Below are 19,236 nucleotides of genomic sequence, written 5' to 3'. Positions count from 1 at the left end.
TAATGATATTTTCTTAGCAATCCTTTGAATATATCCTGTTTCCCCCAAAATAAGACATCCTCTGATAATAAGCCCAATCGGGCTTTTTGAGCGCATGGCAATAAGGCCAAGCGCTTATTTCAGGGTTCAAAAAAATATAAGACAGGGTCTTATTTTTGGGGAAACATGGTATTATCTATCATCTAATCCAGGGGTCTCCAGCCTTGGCAACTTTAAGCCTGGAAGATTGCAACACCCAGCAAAGCTGGCTGGGGAATTCTGATCTGATCTGATCTGATCTGATCTGATCTGATCTGATCTGATCTGATCTGATCTGATCTATCTATCTATCTATCTATCATCTATTTATCTACTATCTATCTATCCTAGCATCTACTCTATTATCTATCTATCATCTATCTATCATCTATCTATCATCTATCTATCTACTCTGTTTCCCCCAAAATAAGTCATCCCCCTGATAATAAGCCCAATCGGGCTTTTGAGCGCATGGCAATAAAGCCAAGTGCTTATTTCAGGATTCAAAAAAATATAAGACAGGGTCTTATTTTTGGGGAAAGATGGTATTTGTCAGGCATAAAACCAATATGGTTTTCCCTCGTTAGTCGAAGACATAAAATCAGACCGTATACAGGTAGTTCTCGGCTTACAACTTTTTGTTTAACGACTGTTCAAAGCTACGACGGCACTGAAAAAAATGAACTTACGACTGGCCTTCACACTTACGACCGTCATAGCATCCCCATAATCGCAGGATGAAAATTTGGCCATTGATTTACGATGGCTGCAGCATCCTTGGGATCAGATGACCGCCATTTGTGACTTTCCCAGCTGGCTTCCCTCAAGCAGAGTCGATGAAGTCGTATTTGCATAACAACTGCCCGATTCGTTTAACAAGTGCACTGATTCGCTTAACTGTGGCAAAAAGTGGCGTAAAATCAGGTGTGGCTCACTTCACAACCTCCTTGCTTGCTTAGCAACAGAAATTCTGGTTGCAATCGTGGTCGTAAGTTGAGAGGCTACCTACATTTGAAAAGGGGTTACGTTTTGCTTGACCACTGCACAGATGAAGAAGGTACGTTAGTTTCAATAAAGGAGAATATTTGCAGCTCAGAGGGTGAGATGCGGGGTCCTGGGTGCTCTCTGAGCTTGCTTGTTTTCTTGCAGACGTCTCATTCCCACACAAGGTATCGTCATCAGTGCTAGAAGGGAATATGGTTTGCACTGATGATACCATCTAGTTTGAGTAATGAAACGGCTGTAATAAAACAAACAAGCTCATCAGAAAGCACCAAGAACCCCACAGTCCTTTTCTTCCTTCTCCAGTCCACAAACCCCACTTCCTTCTAACATGGATGATGTTACCTAGTTGGGTAATGAAACGTCTACAAGAAAACAACCAAGCTCAGAAAGCACCAAAGAAACAACCAAGCTCGGAGTGCACCCTTGCAGTTCCTCTGCTAGGGAGAAATACCAGACTGTTTAGTACTACAGCTCTAAGTTTGTTTTCAAAACATTAACTAAAACTCTTGTCGGTTAACAGAAATCAGCCGGGCAAAGGAATGACTCTGTTTGCTCTTTAACTTCATTAGCTAGTGAATTCTGAGAACTATGACAAGCAGCAACAGCAGCTGCCTTCTCCCAAATTGTGACACAGATATCTTTATTCCCTTCCTCGGCTGCTGTTCGAGAATCTCTCCTTTTGCTCAAGTCAGCTGCTCCTTCGCTTGGCTCAAGAATGAAGATGCCCCAAGTAGTTTTGGCAGCTGAATGATCAATGAAGGGACGTTTCCAAAACTGACCTCTGGTACTGTGCAGACGAAAGAAAAAAGGAGATTTAAGAAGGCCATGCCAAAATCCGGCTGGTACATACTGACATACTGGCCAGAGCGCAAACTGAATCGGACAGTTTTCTACACTGAAATTTATGAGGAATAAAACTGCTGTAAAGTGCCTACTGCATCAGAAAGGTAGCTCCTTTTTCCCCACAAATAAACAACCACCCACAAGTGCACAGCTGATAAAAAGCGCAGCATCAAGACAAAAGGAGGATGTGTCCCTACCGTTTTTAAAAGACCACTTTAAGCCAATCTAGCTTTTAAAAAAAAAAGTTAATGGCAAACACCATAGAACATAGAGCCATGATGGCGAACCTATGGCACGTGTGCCACAGGTGGCCCGCAGTGCCCTCTCTGTGGGCACGCGAACCATCGCCCCAGTTCAGCTCCACCGCGCATGCGCTTGCGCCTCCCGCCAGACAGCTGGTCGTCAGGTCCCTGCCACTCATGCGCGGGGTGCATGTGTGGGGCACATGTGCATGTGGGGGACACGGTGTATGCACAGGGGACACATGCGGGGGGGGGGAGGCCCGCACACATTGTATTTTGGGGGGTTTGTGGGTTTCGGCACTCCGTGTGGAAAAAGTTAGCCATCACTGCTGTATACCATTTCAGAAACATAGTTGTCCAATCTCTTCTTAAAAACTCCAGTGTTTTCACAACTTCTGGAGTCAAGTCATTCCACCAAGATTAAAAGGGAACAATGAATTAAAAGGCAACAGAGCCCACAGATTATGGGAAGAGCAAGAGGCTCAGAAGTTACTCTCCCTGGTTTCTTTGCCTATAAAGGAGACGGTGGAGGGAGATATGTACTTTTAGACTTACACAATTCTCTTCGGCTAGCTTCACAATAACAGAATAACAGAGTTTGAACAGTCCTTGGCGGTCTTCCTGCTTAAGCAGTAGATCTTATACCATTCCTGACAAATGAACTTCTGGAGGCAAGTTGTTCCACTGATGATTTGTCTTCACTGTCAGGAAATTTCTCCTTAGTTCTAAGTTGCTTCTCTCCTTGATTAGTTTCCACCCATTGCTTCTTGTCCTGCCCTCTGGTGCTTTGGAGAATAGCTTGACTCTCTCTTCTTTGTGGCAGCCCCTGAGATATTGGAACACTGCTCTCACGTCACCCAATCCTTTCCTTTCCTTAAACTAGATATAATTCCTCATTCTGCCCATCACGGCTGCAAATAGATGGTCAAAGGAACATCTGAACATCACTTAGGACTCTCAACGAAAAGTCTTTGAAACATTCTTAAAAAGTCTGTCTGGGGGATTTATTTTCAAATCTAGATCTCTTGGTTTCCAGCCTCGCCAACACTTGGGTCTTTTTTAAAATGGCGTTTACCATCCCTCCTGACGTTTTCTTAACTTTCGAGTCAGGTTGGATGCAAAACCAGTCCTCCACATCCATCAGCTCAAAAAAGGCCTTGGGTCATATGCTTTTTCACTGGATGACTTGTAGGTAGCTACTCTATCCTAAAAAAATGTCCAGACAAATAGTATGAGATCTATCGCTCACTTCTCTCATGCAACCACCGTTTGAATCTATATATCTGACTTGCCCAGTTCTCAATCTCTCTCTCTATGTATCATCTGCTCAGAATATTTGTTATATGCTTTTAGCCTTACATATGTTCATTTTTACTAGCTTGTTTCTATCAGAGTGCCGTCCGCCTGACCATAATAAAGGCTTGATTTGAAGTGAGGGTCAAGAAGATTAGATTAGATGTCCACCTCAGAGTCAATCTTACCAAAATTTGGGCCATTGCAAATATTAACTGGTCTTACAGAGCAACAGAAAACATCTCGAATTAGATTTAGAGTCAATTTACAGCTGCTCCTTGTCATTATAGGGATGCAAGGAAAAAATATGCATTATGTCTTACTCAATGTATAGATTACACTTTTAGCTTTGGTCTTGCAAGAAACTCGGTCATTTTAAACTGCATTCATAAAGTCCTTACAAGTCCATGTTTCAGGCACCACAGCTTAATAAGTAGAATTTTTTTTTGCAATCTCACAGAATAAGGTGAGGAAAAACGTTTAAAAACAAAGCTAAACACGGTCTCAATGCCACATCACAGCAGTGTTCTGAATCCTTGGGTATCACGAAATTTCGAAATATTTTATCCAACACCGCAGCCTGAAAGTAAGAGATATGACAGCCAATACCGTTCAAATATAATAGTCAAGAAACTATTCCAAATATCTCTTGATCTTTTTTTTAAAAAAACACTTATTAGGTTGAAGAATGTTCTGCTGAATTGCAACCATTTCAATCAGTTTAAAAAAATTCAAGGCAAGAAATATCAACTTGTAAACACAGAACTAGCATGGCATATGTCATTTAACAGAATAGCTGAATTGGAAAGACCCTTGGAGGTCTTCTAGTCCAACCACTCTTCAGGCAGGAAACCCTATACCATTTCAGACAAATGTTTGTCCAATCTCTTCTTAAAAACTGCCAGTATTGAAGTGCCCACAACTTCTGGTGGTAAAGCTGTTCCACTGATTAATTGTTCTGGCAGTTAGATTTCTCTCTAGTTCTACCTTCATTCTCTCCTTTATTAGTTTCCATCCTTTACTTCTTGTCCTGCCCTCAGGTTTTTGGAGAACACATTGACGCCCCTCTTCTTTGTGGCAGCCCCATAGTTATTTGGACAGCACAGATGTCCTGTCAAGCTGACTTACTTTTACTTTGCTAACAGTAAAAAGCTGAATTTTAACCCTAAGAGACAGACACCTGCTTTAAAAAATAAAAATCAAATTTACATGCCGAATGAATTTTAAGCAGTTTCAGCTCAGAAGAATAGTTCATTTTTTAAAAATATGCAAAGCTGGAAACAGTTATTATTATACTCCCGGCTTCAGGTTATTATCATACCATGAGCGGACAAAGTACTGTAGATAAGATCAACCAACCAAAACCAAATCGAAATTATTTTTTGTTTTTCTAACTTTAAAAAAAGGCATAAACTTAATTTGGCGGAAAACAGTTCTAAACTATTCCCATCTTCCCCATTTCCCCTTCCCCAAACCGGTGTCATACCCAGGAAGAAAAATAAATGGAAGGCAAACATTTACCTGCTTTCTTAACAAAACAACGGCATTAAATAAAAATCCAGACATAAAATCATATGCTTCCTTTGTTGTTCCGCTTTACTTCCAATTTGGTAGTTTTCGTCACTGAGAGCAGATATAACAAGATCACTGTGACCCATAAAATAGATTAAAAATAAATTTGTTTTCCCCAAGATGCACAAACCCAGCCATCAAATAACAAAGCAGCTTATTAAGCCACTTCAGAATAATAATAAAAAAACATCTCATTGAGTTGTTATTTTGTCAACACAGGAGTAACTGATGTCTAAATCCAGCTGATTGTTTTAATTAAGTGATGGTTCATATACTACTTGATGTGGCATCTCAACATGAGATTTTTGAAGTGTTCCTTTTCCATAAACACGTGTTCCTTTGCCAAGCTAAGATAAGAGAGGGCAAAAATCCAAGTAAACATCTCTTTTAAAACCAACACCACCACACCAGTAGAGCAATATGAACATCTACAATACCTCCTGACACAAATGATCCAAGAATAGTATTGAAAGATAATCCTTTGAAAAAAAAAATCCTGAAAACAGAATAAGTGTGGATCACATTTGGACCACACATTAGATGAACTGGAATCCATACATTAAAACAACATATTTCATCTGCGGTCAGAATTCAAATATTACTGTTTCCCCGAAAATAAGACCCAACTGGAAAATAAACCCTAGCATGATTTTTCAGGATGCTTGTAATATAAGCCCTATCCCAAAAATAAGCTCCAATTAAGATCGTCAGCCAGATGGGCACATTTAGTACTCTATTTTCCTGAAAATAAGACTTAACTGGAAAATAAGCCCTAGCGCATCTTTTGGAGCAAAAATTAATATAAGACCCAGTCTTATTTTCAAGGAAACACGGTATACATAACTCAGTCCTTTAGCTGAACAAAACCATACAACTGAGAATTACTTAGGATTTGATTGGCATGAATTGTAGGGGTAACACAGAAATACAATTCACATTTTCTTTTAGTTCTGCCTTTTACTCTACTTTGCAATGCCTGATGTTAGTACAGGTAGTCCTCAACTTACAACAGTTCATTTAGTGACCGTTCAAAGTTACAACGGCACTGGAAAAAAATGTGACTTACAACCATTTTTCAGAATTACGACCCTTGCAGAATCCCCATGGTCATCTGATCAAAATTCAGATGCTTGGCAAGTGGTTCATATTTATGACGGTTGCGATGTCCTGGAGTCACGTGATCCCTTTTTGCGACCTTCCGATGAGCAAAGTCAAGGGGAATCCAGATTCACTTAACAACCAATTCCCTAACTTAACAACTGCAGTGATGCAATTAAAAGCTGTGGCAAGAAATGTCGTAAAAGAGGGCAAAACTCACTTTACAAATGTCTCACTTAATGGCAAAAATATTGGGCTCAATTATGGTCGTACGTCAAGGACTACCTAGAATACCCAGTCCTGGATTGCTTTTTTTTTTTTAATCAGCTTACACACCCCAGGGTAAGGATATTGTCAAAAACAAGTCCAGGCATAGATCAGAGGGAAAAGGCCTGGCATACTTTATATGAACTTTATAGATAGTTGCCAACCACCGGTGCTTCTGTCAACAAAGACATGGGAACAAACACAGTCTAAAAGTATCTGAGGATTTTTAACACTTCAAATTAGGTTTCCAGGAACAATAACAACTCCAAAAAAAAACCAAAACCACACAAACTCAATGAGCTTATTATCAAATAAAATAAGGTGTTAAAAATATATATTTTAAATAAAAAATAAAAAAAAGATGATGTGACTCTAGAAAAAGTGCAGAGGAGAGCAAGCAGGATGATGAGGGGACTGGAGACTAAAACATATGAAGAACGGGTGCAGGAACTGGGCATGGCTAGTCTAGTGAAGAAAAGGACCAGGGGAGACAGGATAGCAGTCTTCCAATACTTGAGGGGCTGCCACAGAGAGGAGGGGGTTCAAGGTATATTCCAAAGTACCTGAAGGCCAGACATGGAATAATGGATGGAAACTGATCAAGGAGAGATTCAACCTGGAAATAAGGAGGAACTTTCTGACAGTGAGAACAATCAACCCATGGAGCAGAAGTTGCTTTCGGAAGTTATGGGAGCTTCATCACTGGAATTTTTCAAGAACAGATTGGACTGCCATTTGTCAGAAATGGTGTAGGGTCTCCTGCTTAGACGGGGAGTTGGGACTAGATGACCTATAAGGTCCCTTCCAACTCTGTTAATCTGCTGTTATCATGACTGCAAAAATTACAGGTATTGCGCTCAGTAGCATAACACAATTAAGTGCCCCAGCCATCAGAGTCTTCAGCAAACCTCTTGTGGTACTTTTGTGTTGTGTTATCTAGCAAGTGAAGGGAAATGACGTATCTTCTTCTCCTTCTACTCTCCCACTGGGCATCTCAGCACTTTTGAGAGCTAAAAAAGAGGGCAAATGGAAGAAGTGTGGCAATCACAACCGAAAAGCAACTTTTCCAGGCCTCCCATAATTTAGACTGTCACTCGGGACAAAGAATCGGATCTATGTTTGGATGTTCCAATTAAGGTTTCCACTGCAGAAACAGAGAGAGACCAGAGCAAAAGCTTAGGGGGAAAATGAAGAGATTTCTTAATATGCCAAACTTTTTTTCTTGACTATATTCTTACTTTCTTGTTTCCTTTGCACGTTTTACTCGTCTCATTTAGTTTGCATTCGTTTTTAAACCATTGCAATTATAATCATTAATATATTTCTTTAAAAAGAAAGTCAGCAATGCAGGTTGCTTTGAGTTTCCACCCGCTGTTGTTTCTGAGAGGAAGAATCCTCCAGTCTTTTGTATTTAATGCAGCACACAAAATTGTGAAATGACCAATGCATAGCACTGAATAGAATAGAATAGAATAGAATAGAATAGAATAGAATAGAATAACAGAGTTGGAAGGGACCTTGGAGGACTTCTAGTCCAACCCTCTGCTTAGGCAGGAAACCCTACACCACTTCAGACAAATGGTTATCCAACATTTTCTTAAAAATTTCCAGTGTTGGAGCATTCACAACTTTTGCAGGCAAGTTGTTCCACTGATTAACTGTTCTGACTGTCAGGAAATTTCTCCTTAGTTCTAAGTTGCTTCTCTCCTTGATTAGTTTCCACCCATTGCTTCTTGTAATCACTTCAGAAGCGATTCCAAACAAGGTAGGAGAGCAAGAGGACCTGTTTAAAAATGTTTTATTGGGATCCTGGAAGACTTCTATATGCTTCAACGCACCTTTCCAGAATAAAATCGAAAGAATTATATACCCAGCCTTTCGGCCTGAGGACAAAATAGCAAACAATAACCATTTTTGACACTAAAATGGCAATGCTCAAAGTACAAATGTATCGATGCTTTGTTGATATGACACAATTGGCTACTTTGCCCAAGCTATACATTATACTTAGACACTCACAATGGCTGGATTCATACAATATGCTAAGCTTAAATCAAACTCATTATAGGCTTAGTGCAACATGTGAATCGAGACATTGTCTACTGTTAACACTGGGGCTATAGTCCCGCAGAAAAACAACAACAAAAAATATAGATTTTGCATATTACCTGATGGCCTACAAATGTAAATGTAAGTTGGCATGTATCTAAGATATCTCAAAACTTTGTTGCAAAAGACTATCATAAACACATCCGGAGGCTTCCAACAACATAGTCAAAAATAAATTTCTTAAGATACGATTCAAAAAATAACACAGACATCTGAAATCCCAAACATACCTAAAAATAAATACATAAAAATTAATAAAAAAATAAAAAAAAGGAATCAGAATAGAGCTGGAAGGGACCTTGGAGGTCTTCTAGTCCAGCCCCCTGCTCAAACAGGAAACCCTATACCCGGGATGGCGAACCTATGGCACGTATGCCAAAGGTGGCATGCAGAGCCCTCTCTGTGGGCACGTGCGCCAGCCAGCTGGTCTTCATGGATGCCGGAGCACCAAAAAACCAGCCTGAAAATGGCCCCAAAACCAGCCCAAAAAATGGTCTGAAAACGGCCCCAAAACAGCCCCAAAATGGCCCAAAAACAGCCTAAAAATGGCCAAAAAATAGGCATGTGCATGCCGACCAGTTGGTCTTTGGGTTTTTCCATGCGTGTGCGTTCCAGTTTGGGCACTCGGTGCTGAAAAGGTTCACTATCACTGCCCTATAACATTTTAGACAAGTTGATGAAACATCCACAACTTCTGAAGGCAAGCCCTTCCACTGGTTAATTGTCCTGTTAGGAAGCTTCTCTTTTATTCTAGGTTGGTTCTTTCCTGGATTAGTTTCCATCCATTGTTTCTTGTCCTGCTTTCTGGTGCTTTGGAAAATAAATTGACCCTCTTTTCTTTGTGGCAGCCTCTCAAATACTAGAATACTGCTACCTTGTATACTCCCAGTCCTTCTTTTCTCTAGCCTAGCCCAGGGGTCTGCAAACTTGGCTCTTTTTAAGACTTGTAGACTTCAGCTCCCAGAGTTCCTCAGCCAGCAAAGCTGAAGTCCACAAGTCTTAAAAGAGCCAAGTTTGCAGACCCCTGGTTTGGGTGAACCAGTAGCGGAAATCGCGGGTGGGCCTGTCTACCTGCCCCAGCTCTATGCTATCCTTTTTTTAAAAACAAGTTTTTATTGATTTTTTAATTCCCACCCCCCCTACACACATACATAGTTTATGAACAGAGTATTGGCCATATCATATCTTATACAATTTAACACATCCAAATACATTTTACCTAGTTACAATTTTTGCCAGAATATCCTTTTTTCGTAATTTTTATCCATATCCTAATATTTCCTTGCTCATTTCCATAAGTCACATCTTCTTTCGCCCTCCAATTCTAATTTCTCCATTTTTATTCATATTCATTCTCTTTTTAACTGTTTCAATTTTTATCCTAATATATTCAAATACGTTCGGGGTGGTCTTTCTTCCATTTCATCTTTTCCTTTTTATAGCAATCCTTTCTTCTCCTTCTCACTCCTCTTCCTCCCTTCTTTTATCCTACCAACTTTCTTCTCTCCTCTCCTACTCCTTCTCTACTTCCCCTTCCTTTCTCCCTCTCCTCCCTACTTCCTCCCTGTCTGAACTTCTCTCCTACTCTTATGTCTATGCTGTCCTATTTAGGCATATTTTTGAGGCCTGGCGCATGCGCGATGCTGGGCGAACCAGTAGGTAAATTATGTGAATTCCACCTCTGGTCATAAATCCCTTTTTTCAGTACTGTTGTAACTTCAAACAGTTGCTAAATGAACTGTTACAAGTCAAGAACTATCAGCAGCGGTGGGCCTTCCTTCCTTTGGACACGTTCCAAAGAAGTCTAGACAGCCATTTTTTTTTCACTTTGAGTCCTTCAAGGAACAAGAAGTTGAACTCAGCCAACCTCAATTCCAGTTCTAGACTTCTATGAAAGAGGAGGAACAGAAACTACAGCAGGGCCTCAAAAGCTGCTCTCAGGAATCGCTCGCCCTGCCAGGAGAGCTGAGGTTGCTTGTTGGCAAACAAAACTCTCCATCAGATCCATGGCTTAGTGCTTCACGGAAGTTAGTCACCTGACTGAGTCATCCGCTCCCAGGGCAGGGCACCTGAGGACAACAACAACTTATTTAGGATTCAGTTCACTTCCGTCACCTTGTTTATTAGTTGGGGACCGAGTGTTGCATCCTCTGTCGATTCCAAGATCACAGCTGAATTATTGCCCTTAAAAAAAAAAAAAACCCCTCTTCCTTCCAACCCTACAAGGGATGGCCACTTCCGTAAGGTCGAAAGGATAAGCCAGGAATGGCAACGTTCTGCCTCCTCAACGGGCTGCCGGCTGTCATCCCTTGCTTCTTTTGCAACCTTTATGAAAGCGACCGTCCCTTATTACAGACACCTGCGCAGAGGTGGGATTTACTTACCTTCCCTACTGGTTTGCAAACTCGGCCTTCCATGCATGCCATTTGCTCACGCGCGCGTGCCTTCCACACACGCGCACGGCCTCCAAAACATGGTTAAATAGGACGTCATTACATCCGGGTGGGTGGGCGGGCCTTACCACAGTCGGCACTACCGGTTCTCCTGAACCGGCTGAATCCCACCACTGCACCTGCAGCCTCAATTCTGTTTGCGGCTGAAAACAATGGAGCTATTTCTCATACGAAAACACAGAAAACTGAAAGGCCAAGGCTGAGCGAGCATAAAGGGCTAACTTGAACTTGAAAAACAACATAAAGGGAGAAGAAACACCCCCTATCCACTTGGCTTCATTATTACTTTGTTTCAGGATTTTGGAGGGAGGAACCTGGTCCTTGTACCCAAACTTACTCTCTACTGAGGGCCACTTACACCTTTTCTGGGTCTAAGGCAGGGGTGTCAAACTCAAGGGCCGGGGGAATGATTCGGCCCACGGGGTGCTTAGATCTGGCCAGCGGGACCACTGTGGAAACAATGAAGGTCTGGACCGTGGGGCCACCCAAACTCTTGTTTTCACTAGCACAGGGTTGCAGGAGGTTGTTGCAGCTGAAAACGGAGCTTGTGAGGGCCACGGGGCCGCTTCCTGAGCTCTGTTTTCACTAGAAAAGGGTTGCAGGAGGCCGTCGCAGCTGAAAACGGAGCTCGGGAGCCAATTTTCGCTGGCAGAGTGCTCGGGCCACCACAAGCGCCCTGACATGAGTGATGTCAAGCTGGCCACACCCATCACAGCCACGCCCACCATGCCCCCCCCCCGTCCAGGTCAAACACAATCTTGATGCAGCCCTCCACGAAATCGAGTTTGACACCCCCCCCCCGGTTTAAGGGAATCTCCCAGTGAAAATTACCCCATCCTCTGTCGTGTACTTTTTCCCCCAGTCCATCAAGCATCCTTTACAGGTGTGTGAGATGCTCTTACGCCTCTCCAAACACACATGGTATTTTTCTGGTTGCAAAAGAGGGGGAAGTAATTGGTTCTGGTTCTCCTTGCCTACCCCTTGGTTGGGTTTCCCCACATCTTCAAAGTTCAGAGATGTCTCATCCCCAGCCCTGGAGGAAGCTACTATGAGATGGGAAGAGTTTGTTTCTTTGCGCAATTTCTCATTTAGCCTCCAAAAGTCCCTCTCTCTCTTTTCTTCCAGCTTCTTAAAAGTAGGGTATTTATCAGTACTGAACTCCGACAATAATAACTTCTTCCGAGGGCAACTGAGGCAAAACCAAACTCATCCCACGGAGTGGGTGAATTTCACAAATGCAACTCCACCCCTCTCTCTCCTTCCCACTTCCTTCAGACTTCAGGTTTTGAACAGGGAAAAACAAAAGATGAGTGGGGGGGAGAAAAAAAAAACACGCCTTAATGTTTAAAAAGTGACCTTGGCACCAGCCCTGCTTTCTCTCTCCCCTCCGCTCTTCCTTTCAAGAAGACTCTTTTAAACAGCTCAATCCAAAGCAGCCCCCTTCCCACATAAACATTTTCCCAATCTGTGATGAGCGCAGGCCAAAAAAAACAACAACCTAACATCTCCTCTTATCTTGTTTTCCTTGCCTGGAATCTGTAAGGCAGATGGACCTCTCTCCTTGCACAAGTCTGTAAAAGGTGGACAACTCACAAAACTTCCGAAGAGTCACTTGACTTATGTCCCTAGTTCAGGGGTCTGCAAACTTGGCTCTTTTAAGACTTGTGGACTTCAACTCCCAGAGTTCCTCAGCCAGCAAAGCTGGGAGTTGAAGTCCACAAGTCTTAAAAGAGCCAAGTTTGCAGACCCCTGCCCTAGTTGTTATTTACTACACCTCTTACACCAGGGCCTGGCTTCAAACACACACACACACACACACACACACCATCCCAATTAACCCAACCGTTGCAGCCTTGCTCCCGCTTTCTGAATGCACAAAACCCAGATACACACCAAGAGTCTTATCAGCTACAAATAGTTTACTGCACTGTTGGAAATATCCCCCCACCACCACCACACCCCAGCCCAAACCGTTTCACTCACTCTTGCTTGCGCCGCAAACACCATCTCTAGCCAAGAGGTTCAGCAGGATTTTAGGCGGAATCCTAATAAGGTGCTACCCCACCTCCAGATTTAATTGCATTTTTATCGGGTAGAAGAGGGGAAGAAGAGCCTGGGCTTCCCTCCTTAGGTTTGTGTGTGGTGTGTGTGTGTCCCTTTTTCTCCAGAGGGGGCAATGCAGACCCCCCCTCCCCAAAATTTCCTTACTCTCCGCAAATGAGCGGGGTACAAGAAAGGGAAAGAGAGTTGGATCAATGTTTGGCCATGCACGTGTAGGACAAACCGCGAATGTAGGCTTGTCTAGGTTCGTGCATGCAAGGGGGAGGGTATAGGGGCGTGCGGGAGGAGGGGCGTGTTGGAAAGAGTGGGGGGGTGGGCTGTGAAAAGGCGAAAGTGAAAGGAAATGGAGGAAAAAAAAACTGGAGGTTCCCCAGGCCCTTCTTGGAACGAACTGGGGTGGGGGGGAAAGGAAGCAAAGACAGCCAAACTAGCAAGGAAAGACCACGCTCTCCGCGCAGGCGCACTTTCACTCACCTGACGATGCCGCCGCGGAGGGAGGGAAGGAAGGAGGTAGGAAGGGCTTGGTGGTCTCGCGCCGCGCCAAGCCGCCGCTCTTATCCGCGTCTCCGCTCCAACTGCTCCCCCCCCCCGCACTCCCGCCGCGCAGCTCTTCCTATTTCCCTTCCTGCCTCCTCAAGCCCCGCCCCTCCCGAAAGAAGCGACGCGGGCGGGCGCTGATTGGCGGGAGTCGAGCGGGCGGGCGAAAGCGGACACGTGCTGCCCGGGAGAAGGCGGCGCCGTCGCCTCCTGGTCTCCCTTCGCTTCGCTTTTCTTTTCTTTTCTTTTCTTTTCTTTTCTTTTCTTTTCTTTCTCTCTCTGTCTCTCTCTTTCTCCCTTCCTTCCTTCCTTCCTTCTTTCTTTCTTTCTTTCTTTCTTTTTTCTTTTCTTTCTTTCTTTCTTTCTTTCTTTCTTTCTTTCTTTCTTTCTTTCTTTCTTTCTTTCTTTCTTTCTTTTGCAAAACGGGGGTTGTGGGGATGCGAGGGGGGAAGGAGGGTGGGAAGGATCAGATGCCCGTACAAACTTGCGGAAGGAAAAAGGATGCTCCAGGAACATGGCTGTGCACACCCACCCTGCAAGGTAGACCAGGGATGTTGAGGTCCCACGCTTCAGATGCGTTGGGCTGTGACCACCAGCATCCCCTGCTGGTGTAAACGATGGGAGCTGTACTCCTGATACTCAGCCTAGGAATAATTGGCTGAGCATTCACCCCATTCCTAAGAGGTCTGTAAGGGGCAGTGCATAAGAGCACCAGCGTGCCTACCGTTCCTGTCCTAATGTTCCCCTTGATTGTATCCAATTTGCAGGGTTATTTCATGCTTATATATACTGTTGTGTCTGACAAATTAAATAAATAAATAAATAAAATAAAATTGCAGACGAGGGGGAGAAGGAAGCTGGAATCGGACTGAATAAGCCACTTCTGGTTGGGAACCAAAACTGAACAGAAGAGAGGGGGATGAAATGAACGTGTGAATCCTTGCACCTTCTTGGAAGCCCAGAAAGTGCTTCCGAGGCGGAGGCTTTCACGAAGCACAGAGAGCTTCGTGCTTTTGATCCGAGTGGTATCTCACACCATGATTTATCGAGTCAGTGACAAAGGATAGGAGGGGTCCCCGCCGTGCACAAAGCTATTCATCACGGTTTCCAAATCACAGATGGCTTGGTTCACACAATACAGCCAGCCCGAACGAAAAGCTTAAATGCAGTTGCAGACAAAGTTGGTCAAAGTTATAAAGTTTTGCTTGCCAAGTTGTTTTTTTTGGGGGATGCCTCGTTTATCGAAACAACTAAACATTCCAAACTCAGGTTGGCAGCTGTACAGTTAAGGCAACCGAACACTTCAGAATATTGGTGTTTTTGCCGTTTATATAACCTCGGTGATCAAGCATTTAAGCCGCTTTTTTGGGTGATGGCACTTGCCGGAGAATTGCAAATCCCCCAGATGCTTGTCTTTAAGCATTCGGCTTTGATTCGGTTAATGATGTCTTTTAACTTGCTGGTGAACAAATCGTTGAATTTGACGAGGCCTTCTGAATAGAGATGTACAGGATTAGAGTGTAAATCCCTTGAAAATTACTATTTATGATTGTGGTTTAATAGTTGGCCACCTCCTTGTAAACAAGCGGGTTTTTTTCCCCCACAGAGGTGTTTTATGTGCCTCAACCACTGGGTCCCTTGAGCGAGAGGATCTGGGATCTCTCAGTTTTGTTTTGTTTTTTACATTTATATCCCGCCCTTCTCCGAAGACTCAGGGCGGCTTACACTATGTCAAGCAATAGTCTTCATCCTATTTGTATATTATATACAAAGTCAACTTATTGCCCCCAACAATCTAGGTCCTCATTTTACCTACCTTATAAAGGATGGAAGGCTGAGACAACCTTGGGCCTGGTGGGGCTTGAACCTGCAGTAATTGCAAGCAGCTGCTGTTAATAACAGACTGTCTTACCAGTCTGAGCCACAGAGGCCCTAGACACAAGGCCTTTTAGACACAGTTCCATGTGCAACAGCATTTCTCCCTACAAGTACAGGTAGGTCCTCGACTTACAACAGTTCATTTAGTGACCAAAGTTACAACAGCACTGAAAAACGTGACTTATGACCATTTTCCACACTTATGACCATTTGCAGAAATCCCACACTCACGTGATTTATATTGACAACTGACTCACATTTATGACGGTTGTAGCGTCCCAGTGTCATGTGATTCCCCGTTTGCGACCTCCTGACAAGCAAACTCAATGGGGAAACCAGATTCATTTAACGACCGTGTTACTATAATTTAACAACTGTAGTGATTCACTTAACAAACGTGGCAAGAAAAGTACAGTGGGGCAAAACTCGTTTAACAAATTTCTCTCTTAGCAACATACATTTTTGGGCTCAATTGTGGTCATAAGTCGGAGGACTACCTGCTTTCCTCGTTTAGTAGCCACAACTGGACCCAGCCATTTGGTCGTTAAACAAAGAGAAACCACAACTGTGCTTATGGCCTTATTTCAGCTTTCCTTTGCTTTAAGAGCCCTGCAAAGATTGTCAGAGCAAACCTTGGTCACCAAGTTACTTTTTTCATTACCTTCGTAAGTGTAAAGAGTCACTAAACGAGGACTACCTGTAGAAAAAAAATCAGTAGGACTGCTCAAGTTTTCAATGGTTGAGATTTTGAAGTGAAATTCTCAAAACAGAGAAGGCCAAGCTGACTGGCTTTATGTAATGATTTTCCCTTTGTTAATTTGAGGCTCAGGTCTTTCATCATAGCTAGTCATCAAACATAAACGGTGCAGAAGAGACAGGATTCTTACAGCATTGCTTTCAAAAAATTGCCCTAGATATGCAATTTTATCAGCCTGATCTCTCTCTGCATACATTAGTAATAGTTGTTGCATAGGATTTTCACATGGCTTCAGAAGGGTAGGTCACCTGCCTGCAATAGCAAGAAGAAAACAGAGGCTGCCCTTTTTAAAATGGGATGTACAGTGCATTGCGTTTATTTTTTATTTATTAAATTTATACGCCGCCCATCTCACTGTCAAGCAACTCTTGCATTACATCCTGATTGGTTGGAGATTTTTTTTTCTAAATTAAATACACTTTAACTTTTTTTTAGCTCCACAATATTTTCACCACACTAAAATCGGGCAACAACACAAGATCAAGGATGAGAAAATGTACTGCCGTTTAACAGGGAGATGAACTTAGTTCGGTTGCTGTCAGAAAATAGAAAATGTTTCTTCTTTTGGCAGAATTGTCCAAGTCATGTACAGTTTTGGAGTTTAAAAAAGAGAGAGAAAGAGAGCAAGATTTTTAAGTCACCTACGTTAGTAAATATCTAGATCACCTGATAACAAAGTTTTCTTTGAATTACCCTGACTTATTTAAACTTGAAACTAAAACTATAAATTAACATTGGCAAACGCTAATACTTTTTTGCTACTTGCCATACATAACCAATAGTTTATAGAGGAAAGAAGGGGTGAAATCTACTTACCTTCCTTACCGGTTTGGAAGTGCACGCGCCAAGCATCACATGCATACGCACACTCTCTGCGCATGTGCAAAAGCTTTCTGTGCATGCTCAGAGGGTACAAAACACATTAGGACAGCCGGGGGTGGTGGCCGGAGCTACTGGTTCCTACCGGTTCTCCGAACTACCAGCCAAGATTGCTACCGGATCACACGATCCAGTCTGAACCGGGAGCATTTCACCCCTGGAGAAAAGCCACAAATGTGCCATTTTCTCAAATAATAGGATATTAAAGACCACATATTCAGTTACTTAAAAGTTTAAGTCATCTAAGTTAGTAAACCTGGTCACAAATATTTGTTTGAAACATTGTAATATCTTTAAATCTGAAACTTAAATCTATAAATTAACATCTGCAAATACTAATACTTTTTGCCGCTTGCCGTAGTTAACATAACATAACATCAGAGTTGGAAGGGACCTTGGAGGCCTTCTAGTCCAACCCCCTGCCCAGGCAGGAAACCCTACACCATCTCAGTCAGATGGTTATCCAACATTTTCTTAAAAATTTCCAGTGTTGGAGCATTCACAACTTCTGAAGGCAAGTCGTTCCACTTATTAATTGTTCTAACTGTCAGGAAATTTCTCCTTAGTTCTAAGTTGCTTCTTTCTTTGATCAGTTTCCACCCATTGCTTCTTGTTCTACCCTCAGGTGCTTTGGAGAACAGCCCGACTCCCTCTTCTTTGTGGCAGCCCCTGAGATATTGGAACACAGCTATCATGTCTCCCCTAGTCCTTCTTTTTGTTAAACTAGACATACCCAGTTCCTGCAACCGTTCTTCATATGTTTTATCCTCCAGTCCCTAATCATCTTTGTTGCTCTTCTCTGCACTCTTTCTAGAGTCTCAACATCTTTTTACATCGTGGCGACCAAAACTGGATGCAATATTCCAAGTGTGGCCTTACCAAGGCATTATAAAGTGGCACTAACACTTCACGTGATCTTGATTCTATCCCTCTGTTTATGCAGCCCAGAACTGTGTTGGCTTTTTTAACAGCTGCTGCACACTGCTGGCTCATATCTAAATGGTTATCCACTAGGACTCCAAGATCCCTCTCACAGGTACTACTATTGAGCAAGGTACCACATATACGGTACTGGTGCATTTTGGTTTTTTGGCCTAAATGTAGAACCTTACTTTTTTCACTGTTGAATTTCATTTTGTTAGATAGCGCCCAATGTTCAAGTCTGTCAAGATCTTTCTGTAACTTGAGCCTATCTTCTGGAGTGTTGGCTATTCCTGCCAGCTTGGTGTCATCTGCAAATTTGATGAGTTCCCCATCTATCTAGTTAACCAATAGGTTATAGAGGAATGGCGTAACTTTGCCATTTTCTCAAATTACAGGATATACAGACTACAGGATCCAGATATTCAGTGGCTAAAAATTTGGAACTCACATTCTAAATCTTTTAAGCATATTCCGTACTTTCACCGATATTTAGAGATCTGTTTTAGAGTGCCTTATCTGAGCATCTCGCAGCACATTCAGGCAGGGCTTGATTTAAGCATGATTTCTTAAACAAACCATCATTGGCTAAGTTCACACAACATGTTAAAACCTTTAACTCGTAAGGGATCCTTGGTGCTGTCTGAGCTTGCCTGTTTTCTGGCAGACGTTTCGTTACCCAAAGTAGGCAGGGGTGGGCTTCAAAAATTTTAGCAAGGTGGCCTGGTTGCTGGGTGGGCGTGGCCATGGTGGGCATGGCCTTGTCAGCCTCCTGCACCACAACGGGGGGGGGCTTTTTGCCCTCCCCAGGCTCCGGAGGCCCTCTTCCCCAACTTCCGGTAGGCCTGTTTTTCGCCCTCCCCAAGCTTCCCCGCGCGCCCTGCACTTACCTGCATCCAAAACGGGCCACATGGGGACTCCTGGGAGGGGCGGGGCCAGCCAGGAATGGGATTTGGGGGTTCTCCAAACTGCACAGAATCTCAGCTAGAGGTTCTCCCGAACCCCTGCGAACCCCCAGCAGCCAATCCCTGAAAGTAGGTAACTAGCGCCCATGATGTTGCCTAGCTTGGGTAACGAAACGCCTGCAAGAAAACAGGCCAGCTCAGAGAGCACCAAGGAGCCCTCCTACCAACCCTGAGCTACAAATATTCTCCTTCATTAAAACCTTCGACTCTGTTTGACAAGCCGTAACAACCGACATGCGAGGCCCCCAGCCAGCAGACCACTACCTGAGCTTAGCCTGTGTGTGGATCCTCTTCCCCTCTACAAAGAGGACGTGCTGATCTCTGTGGGAGAAAACTCA

The 19,236-nt window shown here is 43.2% G+C and overlaps 1 protein-coding gene across 6 annotated transcripts in view; it reads right to left on the bottom strand.

Annotated features, from left to right (window-relative positions):
• The window catches only part of ZFAND6 (zinc finger AN1-type containing 6), an 80,295-nt gene that overhangs the window by 51,288 nt on the left and 9,771 nt on the right, over positions 1 to 19,236 (bottom strand). Inside the window, exon 1 of one of the 6 annotated variants that reach the window (XM_058156201.1) lies at positions 13,436 to 13,598. The exons of 4 other annotated variants lie outside the window; for them this stretch is intronic. The gene's annotated coding sequence lies outside the window, so the exon portion shown is untranslated. Of the gene's footprint in view, positions 1 to 12,883; positions 13,076 to 13,435; positions 13,599 to 19,236 lie in introns of those variants that run through there. One more of the 6 variants, XM_058156204.1, reaches the window with a different exon arrangement.

Source organism: Ahaetulla prasina, chromosome 13, assembly GCF_028640845.1.
Source record: "Ahaetulla prasina isolate Xishuangbanna chromosome 13, ASM2864084v1, whole genome shotgun sequence".
Classification (NCBI taxonomy): Eukaryota; Metazoa; Chordata; class Lepidosauria; order Squamata; family Colubridae; genus Ahaetulla; species Ahaetulla prasina.
The sequence above is the reverse complement of the archived record's forward strand: the minus strand, read 5'-3'. Positions and strand labels throughout refer to the sequence as shown.